Raw genomic sequence first — 10,960 nt, forward strand, 5'->3', positions numbered from 1 at the left:
CGGTCTATTTGCATAATAGAACCCTACATCGCATACTTTGGATGAATACACCAAAGGAAGCTTTCTCTGGTAAGAGGCCAGATGTGGGTCACTTCAAGATCTTTGGCTCATCGGTATATTTCCATGAGACAAAGGATGCATGAAATAATATTGAGCCAAAAACAGAGTTGAGGATATTTGTGGGGTACACTGATACACCTCACAACTATCGGGTGTACTTACCTACCAGTTGGAGGACAGTGGTTCACAGAGATCTCAATTTAATGAGCAGAAGGACATGCGAGTTTCCCTTGAGAGGGAGCTCCAACTAATGGCAATGGAGGAATTGTTGGTTCCTAAGGAGGAGGAGCCTCAGACTAATGCACAGCAGCTACATAAAGAAGCTCCAGGAGTGGAGACATCCACTCAAGAAGAGTCTTCTAGAGATGGATGGAAGCACACAAGAGAAGCTGACAAATTGTTGGAGGATGCGAGAGAGAATGTTGGAGCACCATCTTCTCAGTGTAGACAGAGGAGGTAACCTGAGAGGTACACTGGATACATGGCCCTTGCTAGGGAATGTGTTGAGACCAAGACATCTTCCTTTGAGGAAGCAGTGCACCAGCCAATTTGGGTTAATGCTATGGTGGAGGAGTATGACTCCATAGCTCGTAACAATGTTTGGGACATGGTTCCAAGACTGAAGAACAAGTCATTTGTGAGTTCCCGTTGGGTTTACAAGGTGAAGCAAGCTGCTGATGGTAGTTTGGAGAAGCATAAGGCAAGATTTGTTGCCCGTGGCTTTTCACAGATCGAGGAGGATCTTGTTGCTACAATATATATTTCGACAAAGGAGCAAGATGCTGACATTTTGACAAAGCCATTGTCAAAGTGTAAATTCGAGTTCCATAGAGACAGGATCGGGGTGGCAGATAATCCCTTTCTTGTTGAGAGGGAGTGTTGAAATATGGCAACAAGAATATTCCACTTTAATTTGTCCTTGAATTAAATTGTGAAATAAAATCAGATTTAGTCTTAACAGCTACTTGGAAATAATTAATTTATTTATTTTAAATTAATTAGTTGGAGAAATTCAAGTTAGAAGTCTTTCTGAAGTCATGCAAGAGTTATCCCTTAAATTAAGGAGATAAGATTGAGTTATATTTGAGTTGTAATTAATTAACTTAGTTTATTGAGTTAATTCCAGTTAAATTAGTTCCAAACTGTTTGAGGAACTAATAGTGAGTTAACAATCAATTGATGCATTAATGCACTCAACTAGTGCTACTCTAGTTAACTGAAGATTCCCTCATGAGAAACTCATGTATGTCTATTCTGAGAAAGACCCAGTTGGGATTAATGTTCAAGGATAGTGTACTACCAGTTTCATGTGTTTTCTCATGGAGAAAACTCATGCATGTAGTCAAGGATTTATCTTGAGGATTGCAAAGTTTTGGAGAAAGATCATCCACTTGGTAACAGGGAAATCATCTAGAAGGAACAACACAAAGAAATAGGAGCTTAGAGGGCAGAGAGGAAGGCTAGAGAGAATCCAAGATTGCCTGTGGGCATTTGTGATGATTGTACTAAGAGCTGGCTAGCTGTGAGAGCTAAGGCTTTGTATAATTCTATGTATTTCCACCATGTATGATCATACAATAGTGTGGGGTTTTTAGCTGAGACTTTCCCCAAAGTATTTTCATGTATATTGTGTGATTGATTCTTCTTCTTCTGGTTATATTGTTCAACTTGATCTTTAAGCTTCCACAAATTGATAGTAGAAGTAGGTTATAGTATTTTGCTTTGATTTATATTGCATTATCGGATTAACCTACCATTAGATTTTCTACAGTTCTTGTTCTTTTTTCTTATTCGTTTTGTTTAATTGAAAAGGTTTTTATCAGTAGAATCTACATTCAAGAATATATGAAGTCATATGTGTAAATTTACAATAGGATTCTCATTTTGTTTAATTGAAAAGGGTTTAACTCGTACAATATTCATTCAAGAATATATGAAGTCATATATGTAAATGTACAATAGGATGCATAATATATATGGTCTTATTATTTGGTTTATTAAAGATAGCATATGCTAATATGCTTTAGTAAAATAAAAATGGCAAAAACAATGACATATTTCAAAAGTATCAAAATTTGCAATTTTGTAAATTGTTTCATGTGTATATCATAGTTGAAGGAGAAGAGATTACGTGTCATGATTAGACCAATATGTATCTAATATGAAAATTTTGTATTGTATATTAGTTAGATTTGCACAGACATGTTCAATTGATGATTTATGCATGTTATTAGTTTTTTTGATAAGAAAATGATGATTGTAGTTGTTCATGTAGCTTTCTAGATCTTTTGTTTTATGATTGCAATGCACCATATCAATATTGAAGTCCCTGAATATAATTATGATATCGTTTAGATATAAGTGGCATAAATATTTTGAAATGAAATTCAAAATATTGTTAAAATTTGCATGCGATGATGCATATATATTGAGTATTGCAATTTGTGATCCGTGAACTATTATGTTTTCCAACAATGCTTCTACAAGTTTCTCTTCAAAATGGATGTGTTGAAACATAGTGATATGTTTTTTTATCAATATCCTTAGTCCATGCTTAATTCAACTTGAGATGCAATTGAAATTTTTGAAGTACTCATTTTTCATACACAGTGACATATATGTTTCTTGTAAGCATAAGATATCATATTGCATTGTGTCATAATCACTGCAAATGTCACTAAGATGTTCACGAAGATTACGAGCATTCAATGACAGAATAGAGATGGTTCACAATGATTGTGTTCATGAATAATCTTATTCTAATTGTCATTTTGCAATGATTTGCAAGTGTTGCATTTCATAATTTAATTTTTTCTTAACCTTAAAATTATTGCTTCTGAGAGCATTTAGCAAATACAATGACTCTATGTTTCTCACACGTGATAGTGTTGTGTATACTAATCCATGCACTTGTATTCCAGTAGGGTCGAATGCAAGCCTATCAAAGGTTAATCCATGTGATCTATGTATCATGCATGCACATGCAGGTTGAATTGGGAATTATTTATGTATCTTCAGATGAGCCATCTTTGGTGTGATAAGCATTGCTTTTGATATTCACAATATTGGTGTCCAATCATGTGCTATGTATGAAGTATACAAATAGGCCATTTTTCTAGATTGTCGATGACCAATATTAGGATCATGGAACTTAATACATAGAACATCGACCTTATCTGTATGGGCATATCATTTAACTATTCCATCTGCACCATTTACTAGCCCATCTGGTGCATCATAATTTCAAGCATACATTTCAAATTACATGTTCAACTTTATCACAAGTTGTGAAGGAAAATTAGTTGTATGTTGATGTCTTGGAAAATTTTTGTTATTCTCTTCATCTTCATCAATTGCATTAATTAAAATTTCATTGCCAGGCATGAGCGTTAACATTTTCTTGTTAGGCATCGCAATGTCCTTGTTTTTGTAAAATAAATAGGGAATGTTGGATCGTTTGGTATAGGGCGCATGCAAGTTGTATTAATATATATTATATCATCACTTGTTTCACAATTTGTTCGCATTCTATTTAAAACTTATATGAATCTCTCATCTATATGTCGCATAGTCATATGCAATTCGAAGCACTTGACATTATCCTTCTAGAAATAATATGTTATTGTTTGATTTCTGATTCTTGGTTGTTCAAAAATTAGAGAGTCTTGAATAAGTTGTGCTTCGTAGAAATCACCACAAAATATCATGTCAATGTTTCCGAAGTATTTGGTTTGGACATGTTTTATCTTTCTGATTCTATTGCCAATAGAATATAAGAACCGACTACTAATCATAGAGGCCTCACCTATGAAAGATAGTTGCAATTCTTGATATAAGTTTGATAAGTTGTCTAATACCTCTTTTCTAAGTGGCAATAATTGAGACTTGTTAAAATGCATTAGTAATGCAGAATGGATTGTTGTTCCACCTGCATTAAATGCAACTTTTCCTGTATATGCTAATATTAGACCCTTTGGTTTCATAGGATTAGGTGTGTGCTATGAATCATAAATTCATATAAGCATTTGGAAAATTTCTTTTGCTGTAAGTGTTTTTCCTAACCCTGCTCCACCTGTAATAAATAGGTAAGTTGGTTCATTGAGGCTTTTATTTTTATTTTTTATTCCAACATCTTTTACAATTGCCTTTTTCTCTCTATTCAACATTCTTCTAAGTTATTAATACTCATTGTTCTCCATTAAAAATGGATGAGCAATTATTTGAAATCCAAGATTGATTTTTTTTTTTCATCTCAGATTGTTTTGGAAATTGCAAGTCCAATTGCAAATCATATTCCTCACAATGGGAACTATTTTCTTGGTTTCACATATTTATTTAATTGGTATTCATAGAACTAATTGGTTTATTTATTGCAGTCTCTAAATCACCCCATGTTGGATTGATGTTATATGTAAATTTAGATTCATTGGTCTAAATTGTTTTTCCATGTAATGTATATGCAGCTTGCCATGTCGGCAAGTCTTGTTTCAATGTGTTTTCACATTTTTCAAATGGCACATACAACAATAATTTCTCTCTACAAAAGTTTTCAACATCATTGTATTTGTTATATTTGACAAATTGTACAACATTTGTTTTTCTCCTTTCTAATATGTGTGTGCCATATTTCTTGTAATTTGATACAAATTTTGAAGAAAGATTTTACTAATGGAACTTGGGCATCCGATATAGTATTCAATAATGGAGTGGCACATCACATCCTATGAATCATCAGGTTCTTGTTTCAAAAGAATAGGTGGTTTAAGCATAAATGTGTGTTCATCAACTCAAGATGTGTTTATGAATATACACTCTCTTGAGCTACAACACAACGACAATGAAAGATCTATATCCACTCTTTGTTGGGCTGACATTTGTTGGAGATTAAGTCGTTTTTCTCATCCGATTTGTGTATCCTTCTAAATGCATGTGTCATAGACTTGTCAATTTTGGTCATATATGAACTACAATATGATGCTGCAATATATGCATTTAGCACAAAATGTGCATCTATATTTACATTACATTCCATATAGTAGGCATATCCTTTGCAAAATTGTTATTTCACATGTGAGAAGGTTTTCATTTCAGGAAAATTGTTGATTTGTTTATTGTACATTGTAATAGTTGTATGTACTCACTTTCTGTTATTCCTACTTCTACCAAGAAGTTGTAATGGGCTATTGAAACATTGTAGCTTTTTTTCTCCAAAAATTCCAAAAGTGATATTGATTTCTCTGTGAGTTTTTTATTCAGTACACTGGTCGGTTCAATGATCATTGTTAACTTCATTTGTGGCATGGGGAAATTGTATCTACAATCCGAATTTTTTTGCTGCTTGCAGCTTCTTGTATGGTGACATTTATGCAATTTAGAAACATTTGTCTCCAAATGGCCTGCATCACAAAATTGTCAAGAAAGTTCTCAATTTCTAGATTGCTTTGTTTTCCATATATTGGAGCAATTTCTATCCATAACACTCCATGTTCATGTTCGGTTCCTCTATTTTCAAACTTTGTTATGAAATAGTAGTCAAATATTTTTCCAAATAATGTAGTATCATGACATATCATTTTCTTTACAACATTAATTATGTGTCTATAGTACTAACTACATGTGACTGGATATTTTCTTATAAATTAATCAATGTCATCATCTTCTAATGTATCAGCATCATTTTTGCTTTCTCTAATTCTAAACAATGTGACCAATGTATCTACTAATGGTTTCCATCGATGTTCTGCACTTGTAAATGTCACAAATAAAGTTGGAGGTCTGAATTGCTGTATCATTGCAATATGTTTTTTTTTTGTTCCAAATGATCAAAAGATATGCGAATGTTCCTGAAATCTATGTATCCAGTATCAGATTCCAATAATTTTTCCAAATTTTCTCGATACTTCACATCTCTTGCTAATATTTTCTCCCTCTTAGTTTCCCTTTTCTTATTCGTACCCATATGCAAGAGATCACGTTATCAATAATTATTCACATTGTCTTGGAAAACAAATGTGTTATGTGATATGAGAAGTCACAACTTGCTTGCAACAATTCCCAATGCACTATGTTTTGGTAGCTAAACCTATTTGTGATGTCATCATCATGCGCATCAGCATAGAATAATGTTGGAAAGTTCATTTCTTCTACATATTTGTCCTTGAAAATCCCAAGTGGTCATTGTCCTTCAGCAGGTGCAAGTGAGATAATCTTGTTTTGCAAATCCTAGATGCGCTGTGACTCTATTAATCCATGTACCAATGTTTCAGTAGGTGCTTCATTATTTGCATCAGTATTTGTATCACTTTCATTGTCACTGTTTCAATTTGTATGATGTATTCATTATTTTCTTATAAGACATGGGTCCAATTCTCATTTATACAAATGTTCTCAGCCTTATATAGACTTCTAGAAAATAGTTCATTCAATTCTATCATGATAATAATTGGATGTACTTTACCTATTTTTTATGCATTTCTGTATCAAAATCCTATTTTCAATGCAACTGCAATTGTCATTGTATCACTTAGATATTGTGGCAATGCTTTTTTCACAACGTCCATATGAACTGGTACATTGATAATTGATCCTGTTAGGCCAATTTGTGATCGCTTATATCATCATTGTCTGATTTGTACAAATGAAATTCTTAGTGACACAAGTCTTTTTTCTAAATCTGAAAGTGTCTTTACAGTTGGTAATGAAGTGTACATATTATTTGTTCGGGTGTTAGAAATTGTGGAAGCTTTCCATTTTGAAGTTCTCTTTTTCAAGTAACACAAAATTTTCATTTCTAAAGGTCCTATTGTTCAATGTCAAATTCATGTGCTTTTCTTGTATTTCTCTAGTGAAGCACGTGATATTTTTTGCAAAATGCAATCTGGTACAAACTGCACATGTATTCCTAGGCATGTCTTAGACTTATTTCATATAAATATATTTTGCATATTTCTTTCTTGGATGGATTTGTGTGCTCATTATAGCTTTTTTATTGTTTCCGATGTTGCGCAGTATTTGTTTTAATCCAAGGAATGCCATTCTTGTCTTCTTATTAAAATATGCTTTTTTATATGCAAATTGCATAGGTTCACCATGTCATTGTGTGTTTGTTTTAGAAACATTATTGGATATTTCATTGCATCTACTTCTTGTATGCATGAATTGTTTTATTTTGTGATAACTAATCCTAGGACACTTAGTTGGACTCATTTTTTGTGAATCAGATGCTATCTCAGATTCAATATTATTATTGAAATGTATTTGAGAAATAGATTGCTTTGTTTCTAGTAGATGCTTGTGAGGCAATATCTTATCGTTGTTGCATATTTCATTGCATTTGCAACATGTACATATGAATTGTTTCATTTTGTGATAACTAAGCCTAGGACACTTAGTTGGACTCAGTTGTTGTAAGTCAAATGCTATCTCAGATTCAATGTTGTTATTCAAATGTATATGAGAAAGAGATTGTTTTGTTTCTAGTAGATGCTTATTTGGCAATATGTTATCATTGTTGCATATGGAATTGGATTTTCCTCTTGTAAATATGAATTTTTTCGTTTGGTGATAAGTAAGCTTATGACACTTAGTCAACTGTTGTAAATGAGATGCTCTTTCAAATTCAATGTTGTTATTGAGATGTATGTGAGAAGTAGATTGTTGATTTTCTAGTACATTCTTATGACATTATAGTTTATCATTGTTATGTACATCACTACATTTGCTTCTTGTACGTATGAATTGCTTCATTTTGTGATAACTGAGCCTACGACACTTAGTTGGACACACTTGTTCTAAATGAGATGTTATCTCAAATTCAATATCATTGTTAAAATGTACTTGAGATATAGATTGTTGTTTTTCTAGTATACACTTATGATGCAATTGATTACAATCTTCTTTTGCTTCCATGTACACTTGTTGAGAATTGCAATCATATTGTTTTTGTATCATTGGATGATAGGGGATATGTAATGTATATGTTTTGAATAACATGATGTTAACAAGATGATTGCATTTCGAATGAGCAGAGCTGTAACTGAAAAATTTATTAGTGACAACAGACCATAGTTGGATGCTCACTTTGAATATGATAGATATCCATTGAAAATAGAATGGTCCACCCTCTATTTTCCCCTTTTCATATGGCATTTCCATATTTATGAGATATTGTTACCAGCTGTTATTCATTGTAGTGTATCACTTCAACTATTAAGTATTGTTCTAAACAATGTAATGCTGGTTGATTTTTATGCATAAGTTCATTGCAAAAATATTGGACAAGGTAAATTCGCAAACACTGTGCATCGAATTCTATTGCTACTAAATAGAAAATTACATTAAAGAGATTGTCACCACAATTAGATGTCATTTGTTTTTCCATCGTTAATTCATTTAAAAGCATGTTATGTGCAATATGCATCCAATGGTTTTGAATATCTTTGCACATAGATGACAAGTATATATTAGATTGTTTAGAAATGAATATTGGGAACTTTTGGTAAAGCAATGGTTCATAATGACCACTAACAGGATTTGCATCATGGAAGAGGATGCAATATGGAATTGTATTTTCATGTTGATTAAAAATCAAATATCTTGTCTTTCTTGTTAATGACCAAACTCCAATTGATATATTTATCTATTTAGCTAACAAAAGCATGCAAAAGGTATCCCCCCATACCCCTCGTTCAGACTCCTTTATATGTGTAGACGCAAAACAACGCATTTTATGAAGATATGTACCAATATCATTAATTCCGTGTAACTCATATAGGAAGTCAAATGCTAGTTCATATTGACACGACTCTATTGCTTCAACATCACTATTGTTTAAGAAAAAAAGAAAATGTTCTATTAAACCATTTCATAGCTAATGTGACGTATAATGAAAATGTAGAAGCACTTCAAATGAGTCAAATAAAAAAATCCCTACAGTATATGAAAATGCATCTAGTCTAAAGAGACCATTTCTTTTTAATGTGCAATCAATGTTGTTAGGAACAATGCATTGTAATTTCAACATCTATTATGTATTCCATCATTTCCAATTGCTTACCAGAGTTTCCTTGTCCAATTGTCTTTGCAGAAACTCAATTACATTAGGAATTTTTTCTATTGCTCTTATCTACAGATTTCCAAAAAATATTCATGAGATGAGCAAAGAATGAAGATGATTGCTTCCAACAAAATAGATATATTAAAATAATAGGCTCTAACATTGTGTTTGAAAATAAATATCAAATCGCTAATAACAAGTTATTTTTAGAAATGACAAAGGAATTGAAAACGAAAAATCGCTTTGGAAAGCAATATAACTTGATAAAGAAAGTCATTGAAATACATAATGAAAGTGACAAGTAGTCATTATTTGTATAACAAAATGAATGCATTAAAAATGCTTGGAAGAATTGGAAGAAGGAAAAAACAAATTGTTAACATATTTATGTGAGCTTGAAAATGACAAAAGGCACATTAGATAAAGATACATAAATTTTTGTCTAGAAGCAACCTCTTACCTAAGAAATTTATAATATTTATCTCAATCTACCAGACATAAGTTGGATGAAACTACAATATGCATATTTCAATCAAGTTTCAATGATGCTTTAAACATAGGCCACAACTAATAATGCACAAAGCTCCAAAAGTAAGAAGGGTTTGTACACCTTGGCAAAGGACAAGTTTCTAAAGCCCACTTGACCTGAGAAAGGGCTCTAAAGGATTCTGAGAGAATGAGATGTAACTGATAAAGAGGTAAAAACATTATGCAGAATCGCAAATTAGTTTCCAAGTGGTTCTTATCAATTTTGTTTTCATCCTTTTGCTCAAATTATTAGATCACTAAATTGTTGCAGAAATGCGGAATAATTGGGAATATTATAGGTGACAGTGAAATAAATGAAATGTAAAAGAATGAGAGCACACTTTCCATTTTCTACTACAAAGTGCATATGAATATGATATAGATTCCATGTGATAGTGTCCTCTTGTTTATTTTAATTTCTGAAGCATGTTTGGTTTGTATTATAACTTCTACTCTAAATGTCCTCTATAAATACAGAGCATATTTGTTATTTCTACACATTTTAATTGTTTGGCCCTTTTACCTTGATATGTAAATCTGTATTTCTTGATCACTTACATCACTTACAAACATAGGTTACAAGAAGTGTGATGCAGTTACCAATGGCATGGACCAACAATTGAGGCGAGCACTTAGAGGGCTTGTAGCCATTGCAGCCTAGGAAGTGGAGGTATCACTGCAAGCATGGTTTCTGCTTTAGGATTCAACTACCATTGAATATATGACAGGGTTTCTTGAGAATGCTCCCCCTCGCCCCATAAAACTCAAGGAGGTCAATCAGTACACTAATGAAGATACGAAAAAGGAAACAACAATGGATATTGTTGTTGTAAACTCTATTTCAAACCAATGTATTCTTACATCCCCTGATCTGAGCATGCAAGACTGGGATGGAAAAGCTATAATTGAGTGCTTTGTCAAGACTCAGTCAGTGGATTGGTGGAATCACTACAAATTTCATGTTATTATTGACGATCCTCGATTTTAAACGATATTTGGTTTTCCAATACAATTGTTTGATGAAATTTTCCATGTTTTGTATGATGATTTATGTGAAGGTGCAATACCCATCTTATTCACAATGTTTATAAAAAATAGGATGTTGTTAGTTGAGAATTAAGTAGCTATTCCATTCTTAGGTTTATCAAGTAGCATGACAATGTTGACTGTTAACGAGCTATTTGATTGTGTAAAGTCCACAGTGGTCAATGTGGTCAAGGAATTTATATTCTCCATGCAAAAAAGGGCATCCAAGTTTATACAATGGCTAACAAATGCAACTTCACTTGAGCATATTAAGGAGGAATTCCGCCTTAA

Source organism: Pinus tabuliformis, chromosome 2_1 (genome assembly GCF_031772625.1).
Source record: "Pinus tabuliformis cultivar Carrire ecotype Pingquan chromosome 2_1, CPIR1, whole genome shotgun sequence".
Lineage (NCBI taxonomy): Eukaryota > Viridiplantae > Streptophyta > Pinopsida > Pinales > Pinaceae > Pinus > Pinus tabuliformis.